We start from the raw sequence: 19,415 nt of genomic DNA, 5'->3' as shown, positions 1-19,415 counted from the left end.
ATAAGCTGTTGTCTGTGGACACTTGCTTTCCTGATGCAAGTCTTTTAATGACTATGGCATAAGTCAGAGACAGAGAGGAGCATCTTGAGTAAATGGCAGTTAGTCCATTTCTGTTGGATTATAGAGTTTCTATATATCAGTAGTTCTTTTTCCAACTCCTGAGTTTATAGGTCTCGGGTGATGCCTGTGAAGTTTCATTTCTAAAGAGTTTCTGGAGGCTGCTGCTGCTGGTCCAAGTACCATATTTTGAGAATGACTGTGACAGACAATGGGCTTCCCTGGTGGCTCAGATAGCAAAGAATCCACCTGCAATGCATGAGACCTGGGTTCGATCTCTGGGTGGGAAGATCCGCTGGAGAAGGGAATGCTACCCACTCCAGTATTCTTGCCCAGAGAATTGCATGGATAGAGGAGCCTGGTGAGCTACAGTCCTTGGAGTTGCAAAGAGACGGACATGACTGAGCAACTAACACACACACACACACACACACACACACACACACACACCAGGCAAGACAGAAGTAGTGGAAGTAAAGACTTTATGCACTAGATCCAGATTATGGAGGAGTTTCAGTACCAAAATAAACATGTGCACTCTGTCCTGCACATAGTGGGAGGCCATGGGAAAGTTCAAAGGCATGGAGTCACAGTGAAAGCATATTTTAAGAAGGATGATAGTACTTTAAGATCTATATTTGGCTGCTATTAGATAACTCCATATGACTGTACAAACTACCTGTCTCTGCATATTCAAAACTAGGCTCTTTTCCCCTGATTTTCTCTCTCCTGTTATGTTCATTTCTATGTTAATGGCTCCACTATATTTCCACTTGGCCAAACCAGCAACCTGGGCATCATCTTTGACTTCTTTTACCCCTGAAATTCACAGCACTTTGTTATCAAGCCCTGCTATTTAAAAAATATCTTTTGAATCTGATTCTCAATTCCTTCTGCCTATATCATATTGCTTGGACCATTGTAGAAAGTGCCTGACTTGTCTCACATTTTCTAGTCTTTTTCCAGCTCTAATTTCTTTCCGTATTCTTCAGCTGTTCTTTTTTAAAATACATATTTGATCATGTCACTCTTTTTTTTATGGTTTCCTGTTACTTATAGAACAAAGTTTGAACTTTTCATCATACAAATTCTTGTGCCCTGGCTCTTTCCACCTATCTGTCTTCATCTTCTGCCACAGTGCCCTAAAAAATAATACACTCCAGTCACACCATATCCACTATTCACCTTTCTTTGAGCATCATATCGGGCTTTTAATGTACTTGTATATCTAAATCACCCTCTTTGCCTGAGAATTACTTGTTATTTAAGACGCAGCTTAAACATAGCAACCTCTCTGAAGCCTTACATGTTCTCCTCTTCTAGAAAGGGTTCATTACATATTCTGTGTTTATCTTATTAAACTTTACACATATCTACAGTGTCCTTGGGCTTCCTCGATTGCTCAGCAGTAAAGAATCTGCCTGCAATGCAGGAGACTTGGTTTAGATCCCTGGGTTGGGAAGATCCCCTGGTGGAGGAAATGGCAACCCATTCCAGTATTCTTGCCTCGAGAATCTCATGGACAGAGGAGCCTGGTGGGCTAGTCTATGTCACAAAGAATCAGACACAACTGAGTACACACACACACACACACACACAGTGTACCTATTATCTGCATTGTACTCACTTATGTAATTGTCAGTCTCCTTCACTAGACTGACACAGGAACCATGTATCCTCAATGAAGAGTTCATTATTTGATGCATGTAGTTCAGTTTAGTTCAGTAGCTCAGTCATGTCCGATTCTTTGCGACCCCATGAACTGCAGCACGCCAGGCCTCCCTGTCCATCATCAACCCCTGGAGCCTACTAAAACTTATGTCCATTGAGTCAGTGATGCCATCCAACCATCTCATCCTCTGTCATCCCCTTCTCCTCCTGCCCTCAATCTTTCCCAGCATCAGGGGCTTTTCAAATGAGTCAGCTCTTCGCATCAGGTGGCCAAAGTATTGGAGTTTCAGCTTCAACATCAGTCCTTCCAATGAATATTCAGGACTGATTGCCTTTAGAATTCATTGGTTGGATCTCCTTGCAGTCCAAGGGACTCTCAAGAGTCTTCTCCAACACCACAGTTCAAAAGCATCAATTTTTCTGCACTCAGATTTCTTTATAGTCCAATTCTCATATCCATACATGACTACTGGAAAAACCATAACCTTGACTAGATGGACCTTTGTTGACAAAGTAATGTGTCTGCTGTTTAATATGTTGTCTAGTTTGGTCATAACTTTCCTTCCAAGGAGTAAGTGTCTTTTAATTTCATGGCTGCAGTCACCATCTGCAGTGATTTTGGAACCCCCCAAAATAAAATCAGCCACTGTTTTTACTATTTCCCCATCTATTTGCCATAAAGTAATGGGACCAGATGCCATGATCTTAGTTTTCTGAATTTGATGCATGGAGAGTGCTATATAATAATTTTGGGGTAAATAAAATGACCTAATTAATGCACAGAGGGATTTTAGGGTAATAGTCTAGAAGCAGCAAGGCAAGTTAAAGGGGAGTGGTCCCTTCTTGATGGAGTAATAAAATCTAAAACTCAAGTGATTTTTATACAGGGAAAAACTGAACAGAAGAGAAAAACATTGTAGATTAGACCTACTAATTGACTGATGTGAGCAAGAAAGAAATTGAAACAGTACTATTACCTTGAACTGTAGTGACTGGAAAAGTGAAATAGAGAAATCCAGAAATGTGTGTAAGGTCTATAGTTGCATCTCTATTTTTCCTTTCTGATTTTGGTGATGCATGTCTTTTCTTCTAATTTATTCCAATTTGAAGCTTATTGGTTTATCTTTTCAAAGCATGTGTTTTTATTGGTTTTATTTTGTTTGTTCATTTTCTTTCATTTAAGCCATTATTTTATTTCCTTCTGTTTACTTTGAGTTTCATTTTTTCTTCTCTCCTTGATTTCTTCAGTTGTATCATTGATTTTAGTGTTTTCCTCTTTTTTAATATAACACTTAATGCTATAAATTTTCCTCTAAGTAGCACTTTAGCAATGTTTCAATTTTCACTTAGTACAAAATATATAAAGTTTTTTTCATGATTTATTCTATGGCCCATAATTTTTAGAGGTGTTTTAGTTTCCCCAGAGATTTTTTCCCAGATATCCTCTGTTATTAATTTCTATTTTAATCAATGGATCAGCTTGCAGTTAGAGGAAAATACTCTATTTTATTTCATTCTTTTAAAATTCATTGAGACTTGTTTTCTGGACCAGAATATGTTCTTTCATGATGAATGTTCCATTGGCACTTGAAAAGATTAGATACTCCTCTATTGTAGGTAGAGTGTTCTATATATGTCAGTTAGGTCAAGTTAATTAATAATGTTGTTTAGGTCTTTCTACACACTTAATGTTTTATTTGTTTGTTTCATTTGCTAGAATATCTAACTATAATTGAATTTGCATATTTCCCCCTCCATTTCTATTAACTTTAGCTTGATGTATTTTGAGTCATTAGATATAACCGAATATCTAACTATAACTAAATTTGTATATATTTCCCTCCATTTCTATTAATTTTGGATTGATATATTTTGAAGCACTTAGATATATATACACATTAAGGTTCTTATATCCTCCTGGACAGTTGACTCCTTTGTCATTATGAAATACATCTCTTTATCTCTGGTGTTTTCCTTGTTCTTAAATCTTATTTATTCTTACTTTAACTGAAAATATAGTCATCCACTTTTCTTTTTTGAAGAGCAGCTAGTGCCACATTTAATTGTCTTTTTAATGTTATCTCCTATTCTTCAGATTCAATAAAGTCATTTTGGTTAAAGTTGACACAATTTCCCCCTAACCTTCTAGAGTTGTTCAAGATGTAAGGGCTCAGGCCCCTCTCTCCCTCTCCCCTCAGGAATGATTTATTGGTTCTTTTCAGTGGTCATGCAGGACAAAAGAGAACATCAGCGGAGTATCCAGGGATAACTGCTAGAACCTCCAAACAGCAAAGAGATATCACCATATATCTAGTCTGTTTGAAAGACAAATTCCATTCAACTCAAGGCTAAAAGTTTCCTTTGACGTACCTTCAGACCTAAGGAAGATGGAGGTGAGAGGAGGAACAGGGGGCTCCTATTGCCTATGAATTTCACTAGTGCCTTAGAATAGATTCTAGGGTCAGGAAGATCCCCTGGAGAAGGAAATGGGAACCCACTCCAGTACTCTTGCCTGGAGAATTCCAAGGACAGAGGAGCCTGGCAGGCTACAGTCCATGGGATCAAAGAGAGCTGGACACTACTGTGTAACTAACTTTTACTTTCATTTTAGAATAGATCACTACATCATCAAGGGCTTCCCTGGTGGCTTAGTGGTGAGGAATCCACCTGCCCATGCAGGAGATGGATTCAATCCTTGGGTTGGAAAGATCCCTGGAGAAGGAAATGACTACCCACTCCAGTGTTCTTGCCTGGGAAATCCCATGGACAAAGGAGCCTGGCAGGCTATAGTCCACTGTATTGCAAAAGAATCATTCATGGCTTAGCGACTAAACAACAGCAAGGAAGTCAGGGAGTAATTGGGAGTGGAGGGTGTGGGCCTGCTGTTTGAGATATGATGTCAAGGAAAGGCTCACTGAAAAGGTGACATTTGAGCAGAGACCTGAAGGCAAGAGAGAGTCTCCCTGAAAGTATCTGAGGAAGAAAGATCCCAACAGGGTGGACAGGTACTAAGGTTCAAGGCAGAACTGCTTAGATATTCAAGGAATAGCAAGGAGGTTAGTCTGGTAGAAAGGGGAGAGAGGCAGGGGATGAGAGGTCAGAGAGATGGGGCAGGGTGGCAAATAAAATAGGGTTTTACAGATTATAGTAGAGGTTTAGGGCATTTATTCCCAGTGAGATGCATTTGGAAGCAAGTTATCCATTTTTAAGTCAAATATCCTCAAACCAAATGTCCACAAGACTTGTGTTACTTAATTAAGTATTAATAGACCAATTTCTATTTTGAATTATTTTTTGAAATTAAGTGGATCATGCTATAAGCTTATTAATTTAATGTTGAGAAAGACCTGCTTGGTATTTTGGTGGGGCCTCTAGTTGCCAAAGTTCTTAGAACAGCTCAGCCATTTTTAGATTTTTATCTTTCACAATGTTTGGCTGATTTTTTTTAGCATATCAGGGCCAATACTTCTTTAAGACTATGATACATTATGGACAGTTTGCAAACAGAAGAAAGCCTGTTATAACATTCTAGCCTGTTAGCTAGAATATTTTAGTTTGATTCAATCATTTATTCAGCAAGCATTTAATTTGTACCCATTAAATTCCAGGAATTGTGTTAGTTGGGAATGCAAAGATATATAAAGGCTCTTTCCTTAAAGAGCTCACAGTCAAATAGATGAAGCAGGTTCACAAATAAATAATTGTACTATGATGTGGCCAGTGCCTAGTACTTAGTAGATGCTGTTAGATACTTGCTAGATTGATAATGGTCGCACCAAGATGGAAGTATTTATTTTTGTCTGAGGAAGTCAGGGACAGAGGAATAATTTACAATGAACCTTCAGTTTCATGAAGATAGGACATTGTCTGCCTTATTCACCCCCAGCATCTAGTACAGAATCAAGCAAATAATGGGTGCTTAGTAAAAGTGTATTGAACAAATGAATGATTGAATGAGGAGATGGTTGAACAGAGTCTGAAGAAGGAATAAGGTTTGTTTGGGAGGGAGGTGCACATTGTTGGCAAAGAGTACAACGTATGTAAAAGATATGGAGACGTGGAAAAGCATAATTCCATCCCAGTAGTAATATTAGGTTTCCATTTAAAGTACTCTGCCAAGTCCCACACTTGAGACACGATCGATATATATGCTTATTTATGGAGTGTTTCTTATGAACTGTACACAACTAGAAACTTCCTAAAACATTCATTAATTAGTCTATACTTCTGCAGTCCACGGGGTCACAAAGAGTTGGACTTGACTGAGCGATTGAACTGAACTAGCCAGTTGAAATATCTACATTTTTAGTACAAAAAACTTTGTTGCCCAATTTCTTTTTAAAAAAGTATATATTATATATACTGGCTTTCTAGGTGACTTGGGGGTAAAAAGTTCACCTGCCAGTACAGGAGACGTGGGTTTGATCCCTGGGTCAGGAAGATCCCCTGGAGGAAGGCATGGCAACCCATTCCAGTATTCTTGCCAGAAGAATCCCATGGACAGAGGAGCCTGGTGGGCTACAGCCTATAGGGTCACAAAGAGTCAGACACGACTGAAGCAACTGAGCACACTTGCATACATGCACATAGTTGTAGGAACAACTCTGAAATCAGAACAGCACAAATAATATTATCCTAACAATATAAAGATTGATTCTCTTGAGCAAAATTAGCGGGGAAAAAATATCAGAATTTTCCATACAGTAAAATGTACTACTTTATTCATTAGTTGTGCGGTCAAACCTTCATCAAGGTATAACAAGCCCTGGGAGTGATTTCTATTGAATGATAAAAGAAGTAGAATAAAATTCATTTAAAACTGGCTCACAACAGCTCTCCTGCATGTGCTATAAACTGCTAAGATCAAGTCACAAAACATTATTTTGAGGAGAAAGGGTTTAGTGAACCCTAGAAATTGGGTTTGATTTATGCCAGAAAATCTGCCTTTTCACTGCTGAGATTTCTATGGAAGAAAGCCACAGTCTTTTACCAAACGGTTTCTAAGGAAACCCCTTATAGCACAGCATCTGAAAACAATTTGGTTGTTAATGAGAAATGGTTCTCACGATGGTGGGAAAGTGTTGACTGAAAGAAAAGGCTTCTAGATCTGGCAGTTAGTCTGTAAAAGTGTCTGCTATTCTACAGTTACGTTCCTGAAATTTCTACATAGATTAAATATTTGTAGGTCTTATTTCATAGTTGTTCTTACTTGTGAATATATTCTTTTAGAATAGTTTTTGTGCTAACAATGTAGATATGTGAAATTGCAAATATATTCAAACAAGTTGTTTCTCAGAATCTGTGTACTCTTATGGATTTTTCCAATCTGTTTTGAGATTCCAGCATGCTGTAATTCGTATATATTTGGCATTGAATTATAAGTATATAAAAATAATTCATATAAAAGTCTGCTAAAAGTCTTAAAGTATAGTAAAATATTTATATATTCTTTAAATCCATTTAAAAAATACATTCTGAAATGCCCTAAAAGTTGTATTTGTTTTATTTAAGTTATTCCTCAAAAGAAAGTAATTACAATATTTTAATGATAATCTTATTATAAAAATTTCAAGATTAAATTTTAATATCTAAAAAAGCACTAAACCTCATAGCTTAAAAAAAAAAAAAGCTAGGATATACACTCATTTCTCTAAATTGAATTGAATTTAGATTCCAAAATAACCATACCTATATTTCCTTGAAGACTTTTAAGTTATAAAACAAAAGAAGAAATTCATATCATGATTTCAAATAGATTTTCCTCTGTGGCATGATTCAGAAACATGAATGAATATATGACAGATACCCAAAGAGTAACCACCAGAAGTTCAGAGAAAAGCATTTAGAAATACTTCTCACCCTGGGAGCATTAAGAGCTTGTGAGTCTGTGTAAAAATGTGATGTTCAGTTGTTGTCACTTGAAAGCCTATGGGTGCATCACTTTGCCCATGGCTGCCACCCGTCCATCTGTCCCCTGGTATGTTTTCTGTTTTAGACTTCTGTACCAGGCAGAGCTGCCAACAGTCTTCTTGTCCCTAGTTGCTTTCCTCATTTGACCCCACCTCATTTCTCTTTCTTCCCTGGTCTTTGAACTTCTTCCACTTTGGGCAGCTGCTTTCATTTGCAGCTCTGCTTTGGGCAGGGAAAAAATTCTGCCAATGAAAACAGGAAAAATAAGAAAACAAGAGGGACTGCAAGTGCTTTGCATGTGTTGCGGCTCCCTGGCAGCCCACTCTGGGGTCTTTCCACTCACTGGGTAGCAGACCGAGAAGGATCTGCTGTTGGAGACTAGCTCAAAGTGACCAGAGACCGTCCCACAGGCCTTTTTTTCTCATCTAAGAAAACAAACACAGAAATCATGTGCGTTGAAAAAAGTTGGAAGGTATTATATTTTGTGTTTACTCACCCAGTCCATACTCTGAGAGCATATACTCTCCATCCAGTTTGGTAAGACCTATACAATGATCAATATTTCTTGGTTACAGTAATTATATATTATTTTTGATTGTGACATTTAGAAGGAAGGAAAACGACCCTTTTTTCTCTTCTCCCTTATTCCCTATAATACAGAAACTCAGAGGGCAGAAACTTCTTATCTAACTTTCTCACAGTGGTATATGATAGACAAACATATATATGAGAGTATTTTGTAAATATTAGCCCATGAAGAGAAAGATTTACTGAATAATGATACCTTTATTCATGTAACAAACCTCTAAGGAATGCACTGTTTTGTGATAAGGTGCTAGGCCCTTGGGGATAAAATGACGAATAAGACAAGGGACCCTGTCCTCCAGAAGATCTCACAGTCTAGAGGAGGAAAGAAATATGTAGAAGATAAATTATAATACAACTTTATGTAAATGAGCTAATAGTGTTCTTACTGGAACACTTAATATCTGAAATTGATAGAACTTAACCAGTTACATGAAAACCCAGGGAAAGCACTTAGTATAGTCCTTGGCAGATTGAAAGCACTCACGAGATGTTAACTATATCCATGAACATCTTTACCTTTCCTATTTTTGTATTCTCATGCCAATAATGAGTGTGTATTTTTTAGGAGAAATGAAATGTCTGTGTTAGCATTCCATTGTAACTTATGTTCAACCACAGTTCCTAAATAACACATTTGATGATAAATACAAAGATATGTGAAAAATTGTCCATTAGCTAAGAGAACATGGAAGGCTTTTCATTTTACTTCCACATTTCATTTTACTTCCATTTCAGTAGCTTTTCCTTTTTGGAAAATGAGTACTCAACTGTATAATGATACATTTTTATTTAAACAAGGTATGGTTTGGTGGATTTGGCTCTGGATGACCATCTAATGCTGTCATTAATATTCAGTTAACTTCTGAATATTAGGGATTTCTTAACTTAGCAGTATTGACATTTGGGGCCAGACAGATTTCTGTTGGGTGGAGCTGACCTGGGCATTGTGGGATGTTTGGCAGCATCCCAAGCTTTTACCTCCTCGATGACACAACCCTTGTCAGTTGTGACACCCCAAAATGACTCCAGGTACTGTCTAAATGTCCTGTGGGGGGCATATCACCCCTAATTGAGAACTGCTTTTGATCATCTGGCCATTGATTTTAAGCCAGTGGAACAGTGTAAGTTGATCATGGTACAAGTTTTCTTCCAGTAGGGTAGGTCTTCAGTCAGCCATGCTCCTTCATGCATTCAGAGCCTAATACATTCAGTAGCCTCAGAGAGATACTGGCAAAACCATGATAAGTAAGTTTGTTCTTGCCCTGAAGTAGCTCTTGTCTCAAAATCTGTAAATTAGGTTGATTCTTCAGGTTTTGTAAATGTACCAAGTGATTCTTAGTAACACTTTGAAGCAGTGTCCTGAACTTCTTAGTTAGCTGAAATAAATTTCTCAAATCAGGTATTATTATGTGGTATCAAAATCCTTCCACAGCAGTGGACAAAGGTCTATAATTTTCTTCAGACTATATATTAATGTTTTTTGTGCATGTAATAAATTGAAATTCATTGCTCTATTTTCCTACCAAGATATTTAATTATTTGTTTTTTATGTTAAGTCTTTTTCTCTCAAATCTTTTATAAATGAACACTTGTGTTATGGATTTGCAGGGTAGTGACAGCACCTGTCTTGATACATAGAATTCTTATTGTTTGGACAGCTGTCTACACTGGACATTTGTACAGACACATTCAATTTTGAAAGAATAATTGTGTGATTAAAATATCTTATAATTGTGTCACTGAAGCTAAACTGAGTGTTCAGCTCATCAAGTCCATAAAAACCTTAAAAAGTATCTGCATTTAGTTTATGTTTTCCAATTTCTCCATCTCTTTTTTGTTGTTATTGTCATTGTTGTTGTTTCTCAAGCCTTTATCAAGTGTAGTAGAAAGGCTTTCAAATACATATATATAAATAGTATGTATAATATAATATGCATATTTTTGAAAAATTTATTAATTTTTGCCTAACTGAAAAATTTATGACCTTTTGATTTCACTTGTTTGACTTAGTATGAATAGAATGGTAGATTTCTAATTTATATTCTCTCAAAACTTTAATATATTTCCATATATTTTGGCATCTAGTATTACTGCTAAAATCTAGAAAATTTATTATCTTAGTGATTAAAAAATTTTGAATGAGGCTTGAAACTTATAATCCAGTTCTGAGAATATAAAGAAATATTATGTTGTAAAAAAACAAACAGGAAATTAACATTGAATATACAATTATTAGCTAAAGTACAAATTTTGTTCGAATTTCACAAAACTTTATGCTATTATCCATTATCTGTTTTCATATCTTACTCAAGACTCCACATTGAGCAGCTTCAGCTGCATATGCAACAAATTCTGGTAACTTTTCTTTTCATTTTTATTCTGTTACAAATATTTTCTTATTTTCGCTGTTATAGCTTCTTAGATACACCCATCATTTAAAGTGGACATTTAATTTCCATGTACATGAGATTTTTAAAACTATCTTTGATATTAGTTTCTCATTTTGATATTAATTCCTCATTTAAGTGCTTTCTTCTCTGCAATCACTATCTGTATTTTTTTCAGTCTTCTAATTTTATTGAGGCTTTCAATGGTTAAATCAAATATCTCTCTTGGTCAATGTCACATTGCACTTGAAAATATGTTATTTTCAAATATCTTTTGATAATATTGATTTCTGACATAATCCCAAAGTAATAAGAGAACAGACTCTATATGATTTCAATACCTTTAGACCATGAAATTTTTGCACCTTGTTTTATTTCCCTAGATATGATCCAGTGTCTCCTAGTTCATGGTCTATGGGAACTTGAATTTGTATCCTACTATTGTGTGAAAATTGTATGAATTTTAATTATGCTGGAAAAAAATAACAAATGATGCCAAGTACTATAATTAAGCATTATGATTAATTTAACATCAAGCATAGAGTGACATGCAACATAATACTTAGTATTGCATTTGAGCTGATAAGATGTTAGAATAATATAGTTAAATATAGTTAAAATAGTGAAACAATAACATAAAGAACTACTCTCTAGCATTTTAACATCTTTCTGGCATTTACCTAGCAATTTGTATATGCCTAAGTGATTCACCTCTAGTTCATAAATTTATATTAAGAATCTGAATTTTATGGTTCTCTATATGTAACTAGGAAGAGAAGACACTGGCGACCCACTCCAGTACTTTTGCCTGGAAAATCCCATGGAGAGCGGAGCCTGGTAGGCTGCAGTCCATGGGGTCACTAAGAGTCGGACACGACTGAGCAACTTCGCTTTCGCTTTTCACTTTCATGCATAGGAGATGGAAATGGCAACCCACCCCAGTGTTCTTGCCTGGAGAATCCCAGGGATGGGAGAACCTAGTGGGCTGCTGTCTATGGGGTCGCAGAGAGTCGGACACCGCTGACCCGTGACAGCAGCAGCAGCAGAAGCAGCATATGTTACTAGTAAAGAAACATCAAGGATGAATAGTTGTTTTTACTTTTAATATTTCTCTTATCACTGAAATCTTTTCTATGGAGATTTTTATTTTATAAATCTAGCATTATTTTCTCTTACCTTGGACATGGGGTATCTCATCACAGCTGCTCCAGCAAAGCGCAGCTGCTGCTCTTTACCTTCGACGAGGGTTGTCTCCTCACTGGCCGCCCCTCCTGACCTTGAACTTGGAGTAGCTCCTCTCCGCCTTCCTGCACCTGTGCAGCCACTGCTTCTTGGACGTGGGACCCAAGTAAGATGGTAGGTGTTGCGAGAGGGCATCAGAGGGCAGACACACTGAAATCATAATCACAGAAAACTAGTTAATCTAATCACACAGACCACAGCCTTGTGTAACTGGATGAAACTAAGCCATGCCAAGTGGGAACACCCAAGATGGGCGGGTCATGGTGGAGAGGTCTGATAGAATGTGGTCCACTGGAGAAGGGAATGGCAAACCACTTCAGTATTCTTGCCTTGAGAACCCTATGAACAGTATGAAAAGGCAAAATGATAGGATACTGAAAGACAAACTCCCCAGGTCAGTAGGTGCCCAATATGCTACTGGAGATCAGTGGAGAAATACCTCCAGAAAGAATGAAGGGATGGAGCCAAAGCAAGCACAATACCCAGCTGTGGATATGACTGGTGATAGAAGCAAAGTCCAATGGTGTAAAGAGCAATATTGCATAGGAACCTGGAATGTCAGGTCCATGAATCAAGGCAAATTGGAAGTGGTCAAACAGGAGATGGCAAGAGTGAACGTCAACATTCTAGGAATCAGTGAACTAAAATGGACTGGAATGGGTGAACTGAACTCAGATGACCATTATATCTACTACTGCGGACAGGAATCCCTTAGAAGAAGTGGAGTAGCCATCAAGGTCAACAAAAGAGTCTGAAATGCAGTACTTGGATGCAATCTCAAAAACAACAGCATGATCTCTGTTCATTTCCAAGGCAAAGCATGCAATATCACCGTAATCCAAGTCTATGCCCCAACCACTAACACTGAAGAAGCTGAAGTTGACAGGTCCTATGAAGACCTACAAGACCTTTTAGAACTAACACCCCAAAAAGATGTCCTTTTCATTATAGGGGACTGGAATGTGAAAGTAGGAAGTCAAGAAACACCTGGGATAACAGGCAAATTTTGCCTTGGAATGCGGAATGAAGCAGGGCAAAGACTAATAGAGTTTTGCCAAGAGAATGTCCTGGTCATACCAGACACCCTCTTCCAAAAACACAAGAGAAGACTCTACACATGGGCGTCACCAGATGGTCAACACCGAAATCAGATTGATTATATTCTTTGCAGCCAAAGATGGAGAAGCTCTATACAGTCAGCAAAAACAAGACCGGGATCTGACTGTGGCTCAGATCCATGAACTCCTTATTGCCAAATTCAGACTTAAATTGGAGAAAGTGGAAGAAGCCACTAGACCATTCAGGTATGACCTAAATCAAATCCCTTATGATTATACAGTGGACATGAGAAATAGATTTAAGGGACTAGATGTGATAGACAGAGTGCCTGATGAACTATGGATGGATGTTCATGACATTGTACAAGAGACAGGGATCAACCATCCCCAAGGAAAAGAAATGCAAAAAAGCAAAATGGCTGTCTCAGGAGGCCTTACAAATAGCTATGAAAAGAAGAGACGCGAAAAGCAAAGGAGAAAAGGAAAGATAAGCATCTGAATGTAGAGTTCCAAAGAGTATTAAGGAGAGATAAGAAAGCCTTCCTCAGCAATCAATGCAAAGAAATAGAGAAAAACAATAGAATGGGAAAGACCAGAGATCTGTTCAAGAAAATTAGAGATACCAAGGGAACATTTCATGCAGTGATAGGCTCAATAAAGGACAGAAATGGTATGGACCTAACAGAAGCAGAAGATATTAAGAAGTGGCAAGAATACACAGAACAGTCCAAAAAGATCTTCACGACCCAGATAATCACGATGGTGTGATCACTCATCTAGAGCCAGACATCCTGGAATGTGAAGTCAAGTGGGCCTTAGAAAGCATCACTATGAACAAAGCTAATGGAGGTGATGGAATTCCAGTTGAACTATTTCAAATCCTGAAAGATGACGCTGTGAAAGTGCTTCACTCAATATGCCAGCAAATTTGGAAAACTCAGCAGTGGCCACAGGACTGGAAAAGGTCAGTTTTCATTCCAATCCCAAAGAAAGGCAATGCCAAAGAATGCTCAAACTACTGCACAATTGCACTCATCTCACAAGCTGGTAAAGAAATGCTTAAAATTCTCCAAGCCAGCCTTTAGCAATATGTGTACTGTGAACTTCCAGATGTTTAAGTTGGTTTTAGAAAAGGCAGAGGAACCAGAGTTCAAATTGCCAACATCCACTAGATCACTGAAAAAGCAAGTGAGTTCCAGAAAAAACATCTATTTCTGCTTTATTGACTATGCCAAAGCCTTTGACTGTGTGGATCACAATACACTGTGGAAAATTCTGAAAGAGATGGGAATCAGACCACCTGACCTACCTCTTGAGAAATCTGTATGCAGGTCAGGAAGCAACAGTTTGAACTGATCAACAGACGGGTTCCAAATAAGAGAAGGAGTACATCAAGGCTGTATATTGTCACCCTGCTTATTTAACTTATATGCAGAGTACATCATGAGAAACGCTAGGCTGGATGAAGCACAAGCTGGAATCAAGATTGCTGGGAGAAATATCAATAACCTCAGATATGCAGATGATACCACCCTTATGGCAGAAAGTGAAGAAGAACTAAAGAGCCTTTTGATGAAAGTGAAAGAAGAGAGTGAACAAGTTGGCTTAAAGCTCAACATTCAGAAAACTAAGATCATGGCCTCTGGTCCCATCACTTCATGGCAAATAAATGGGTAACAGTAGAAAGAGTGGCTGATTTTATTTTGGGGGGCTCCAAAATCACTGCAGATGGTGACTGCAGCCATGAAATTAAAAGACGCTTACACCTTGGGAGGAAAGTTATGACCAACCTAGACAGCATATTAGAAAGTAATGTTTGTGCCAACAAAGGTCCGTCTAGTCAAGGCTATGGTTTTTCCAGTAGTCATGTATGGATATGAGAGTTGGACTATAAAGAAAGCTGAGCACAGAAGAAATGATGCTTTTGAACTGTGGTGTTGGAGAAGACTCTTGAGAGTCCCTTGGATTGCAAGGAGATCCCAACCAGTCCGTTCTGAAGGAGATCAGCCCTGGGTGTTCATTGGAAGGACTGATGTTGAGGCTGAAACTCCAATACTTTGGCCATCTGATGTGAAGAGCTGACTCATCTGAAAAGACCCTGATGTGGGGAAAGATTGAGGGCAGGAAAAGAAGCGGACGACAGAGGATGAGATCGTTGGATAGCATCACCAGCTCAATGGACATGAGTTTGGGTAAACTCCGGAAGTTGGTGAGGGACAAGGAGGCCTGGCATGCTGCGGTTCATTTGGTTGCAAAGTCAGACATTGACTGAGCTACTGAACTTACTGACTGACTGAAAGCTTAAAGAGAGCTTCCCTGGTAGCTCAGATGGTAATGAATCTGTCTCCAATGTGGGTGACCTGGATATCTTCCCCTGGAGAAGGGAATGGCTACGCATTCCAGTATTCTTGCCTGGAGAATTCCATGGACAGAGGAGCCTGGCAGGCTACAGGCCGTGGGGTCACAAAGAGTTGGACACAACTGAGTGACTAACACTTAAACTAAATTTAACCTAACTCGATAAAGCTAGAAAATAAATGTGTTTGTTTTCAAAACTATCTGCTGCTCTGAGATGACAACTTAAACATTTTGGTCTTTTCAATACAAATATACCACAGACTTTTGATTTGTTTGAAAAAGATTCCAATGACCCATTCTAATGTATTATGGTAAGAAGAATAAAGGAAAATTTCTCTAATTTCATTTATTTGAAAGATATCCCTATTGTCTTAGCCTAGTTTCTCCCTAAATAGATAGAAAGACAAAATATGTGCAAGTGACATAATGTTATTTAAACAATAATACTATCACTGTTCTGAAGTCACCATACTTTAAGTGATTCAAGATACCTGGCTTTTGTTTTGTAAAAGTTATTTAAGCTACAAGGCTACATTAACTTTGACAGAAAATCTGAGAAGACAGGTATTTTTAAAACAATGTATTTTTGTAATGAAAACTATTGATATATTTCCTTGTTCACTATGTATAGCAATGATCTTTTGTTCCTTGATAAAATACAATTAACACATTTCAATGCTGAGCATGTATTATAACTTTTTTTTTTTTTGGAGATAAATTATGTAGCGTATTTTTATGTGCGTAAAAGAAAGGGCATGAGAAAATTAAATCAAATCCTTTGGAAATCTAATTAATAAATACTCAAACTTAACTAAATAGTTGTTTCAAGTCAGAAGTTCATTTAATTGAGAAACTTAGGAGAGGGTGGTGTCCTACTAATAATAGTATTGCTAGGACTTCCCTGGTAGTTCAGTGGTTAAGATTCTGCCCTTCCAACTGCAGGGGGCAGTGGTTCAGTTCCTGGTCAGGGAACTAAGATCCCACATGCTGCATGGCCAAAATAATAGTAATAACAGAACCATTATTATCATCATTTTACTGTCGAGGAAAGTGAGACACAGGAGGTTTATTCAGTACTATCTCTCAGGCTCTTACCCTTTGAAAAAATTACTTCCTTTGAAATTTCACAAGTAGAGCAAAGTAGTACATTGCCACACAGGGTATAACACATACATCCCAAAGTGGGCATAACCACTTCAGGCGAATTTTTGTTCTAGGCAACCCAGTTCAGATACGCCATTGCTTCTTGCCTAATACGCTCTAAATGTCTGGACATCTCTAAATGTCTGTTATAGGATGAATGAATATGAACATTTTCTCTGGGATGCATACCTGATTTTTAGGCTATAAGCAGAAAATGCAATTTGCTTTAAAGAAATACATTTTAGGGACTTCTCTGTCCAGTGGTTAAGAATTTGCCTTGCAATACAAGGGACACAGGTTCAATCCCTGGTCAGCGAACTCAGATCCCATGTGCCTCAGAGCAGCTAAGTCCACTAACCACAACTACTACCAAGCCCTAGTGCCACAGCTAGAGAATCCATACACCAGCCACTAAATATCCTGCATGGTCCAAAGAAGATCTCATGTGCCACAACTAAAGCCCAACACAGCCAAATAAAGTTTTAAAAAGTAATGATTAAAAAATTATTTTAAGGTACATTTTATAAATGACTTGTCCTTGACAATCATTTCAGTAATATTCTAAGAAGCAGCTATATATACACCAGAAACTTACAAAACATTGTAAATCAACTATATTTCAATAAAATAGATTTTTAAAACTGAGGCCTGGTCAAGGGATCAGTACATTTTCAAAAGTAAATCAATTTTCACATCACAGGCCAGAGCAAATATGTTATTGTCACATCATGTCTGTCATACAGACACAGCCCTTAAATTATAAGTACATATGAGCTGCTGAAACCTCAAGGCTTGGTGCCTTAGGAGCCCTGTTTTCTGAGAGCAGCAAGTATAGTGAAGACCATCTGCTTTGGAATCAGACTGACCTGAGGTTGAATCATAGCTTTGTGGCTTTCTTTAGGTGCATGACCATGGAATTCCTCAGTTGTGATCAGAAGATGAGAATAATTACGTCCAGCTATAGGCTTGTTTTGTGGGTTAAAGAAAAGGTATATATACAGGCTCAAATAAAACAGATTGTATTAACATTCTCAGTTGCGCCTGCATATAGGAAGCAAAGGAAAGAAGGAAGGGGAAAGGGAGGGAAGGAAAAGAAAACTGGCTAAAATTTTTAAAAATTAATTAATATTAAGGGTTCAAACAGTACTCTCAGATTTGATTTTGATGCATTTCTTCAAGTGCTTTTCTTGGTATTTGCTTTATTTTGGAAGAAGTTCTTAATGCTGACTCTTACCATCTCTATATTAACATCTTACTGATTTCCAATTTAACAGGAAAAAAGGGTCAACTCCTCTCAGAAAAATCCACAAAAGTCTTGGCCTTATCTTGATTAAATTCATATTTGCATGTTTCCAGCTCCCAAACAGTTGTTTTAAATAACTCCAACCTAGATCACATACCTACCTCCAGAATCTGGGATGATTTCAGTTCCATCCAAAGCATAAGGACAAAAGGCACAGGGAACATTGTTCCCTAGAGAAAAAGTGTAGGTTTATTATTAGAAGAAAAGAGAATGAATCTTGGAAGGCAGTTTCAGAAAAACGTCTACTACATTGGCATTTGGGCTTCCCTGGTGGCTCAGGTGGCAAAGAATTCGCCTACAGTATGGGAAACCTGAGTTCAGTCTCTGGGTTGGGGAAATCCCCTGCAGAAGGGAAAGGGTACCCACTTCAGTATTCTTGCCTAGAGAATTCCATGGGAGAAGGCAATGGCAACCCACTCCAGTACTCCTGCCTGGAGAATCTCATGGACAGAGGAGCCTGGTGGGCTTCAGTCCATGGGGTCGCTGGGAGTCAGACACGACTGATCGACTTCACTTTCACTTTTCACTTTCATGCATTAGAGAAGGAAATGGCAACTCACTCCAGTGTTCTTGCCTGGAGAATCCCAGGGACAGGGGAGGCTGGTGGGCTGCTGTCTATGGGGTCGCACAGAGTCGGACACAACTGAAGCGACTTAGCAGCAGCAGCAGCAGCAGCAGCAGTAGCAGCAGCAGCAGCAGAGAATTCCATGGACAGAGAGGAGCCTGGCAGGCTACAATCCATGGGGTCACAAAGAGTTGGATGTGACTGAGTGACTAAGCACATTGTCACTTAATTTGATGGCAGTTATTATTATTGTATGCATTTTTAGATCACTTATAAAATCCTATTAATCCCATTATGTAAAAAAAAAATCATTCTATTTAACAAGTTTACTCAGAAAATATATTCGTATTTCCAGTTTCAGATATTGTAATACACCCCCCTTCCCTTGCTTCAACGTGGGCATAGTGAGCAAGAATTCCATCACATTCCATCACCTAAGTGGCACTCTCATCTGACTTTTTGTTTGTTTGTGTTTTGTTTTTGTTTTCTTGATTTTGAATCCGTACTTCTTTATCTAACTTTTATGAACCTCAATTTTCTTGTCATTTTCTAGGGAGCGAGTAAAAGTCACTCAGTAGTGTCTGATTCTTTGTGACTCCATGGACTATACAGTCCATGGAATTCTCTAAGCCAGAATACTGGAGTGGGTAGCTGTTCCCTTCTCCCGGGGATCATCCCAACCCAGAGATGGAGCCCAGGTCTCCCGCATTTCAAGCAGATTCTTTACCTTCTGAGCCACCAGGGAAGGGAGTGACCCAACCAAGTTTCTTTACTTTTGACCAATGTATTGCTACTCCTTATAGAATATAATCAGTTATTATAACTTTGCTTCCTTCCTTTGTTCCAGAAGCCAGAATCTGTTACTTTTTTTTAGTAATTCTAAAAAAATATTTTTTATCTAAGTTATTTTTGGTTGTTGTCGTTTAGCTGCTAACACCTATATAGAAACCACCACTTCTGGTTTCTCCTTTTTCATTTTGACTCTAGAGGGAAAAACAGGGTACATATAGGTGTTCATTGTAGGTTCCACAGGAATTGAAATAAGGTGCATGGGCATCTTGGATGTTGTGACTGTGGAAGGAGTCAGCCTCAGTTCAGTTCAGTTCAGTTCAGTCGCTCAGTTGTGTCCGACT

This window comes from Budorcas taxicolor, chromosome 3 (genome assembly GCF_023091745.1).
Source record: "Budorcas taxicolor isolate Tak-1 chromosome 3, Takin1.1, whole genome shotgun sequence".
NCBI classification, from domain to species: domain Eukaryota; kingdom Metazoa; phylum Chordata; class Mammalia; order Artiodactyla; family Bovidae; genus Budorcas; species Budorcas taxicolor.
This window is presented reverse-complemented; position numbering follows the sequence as displayed.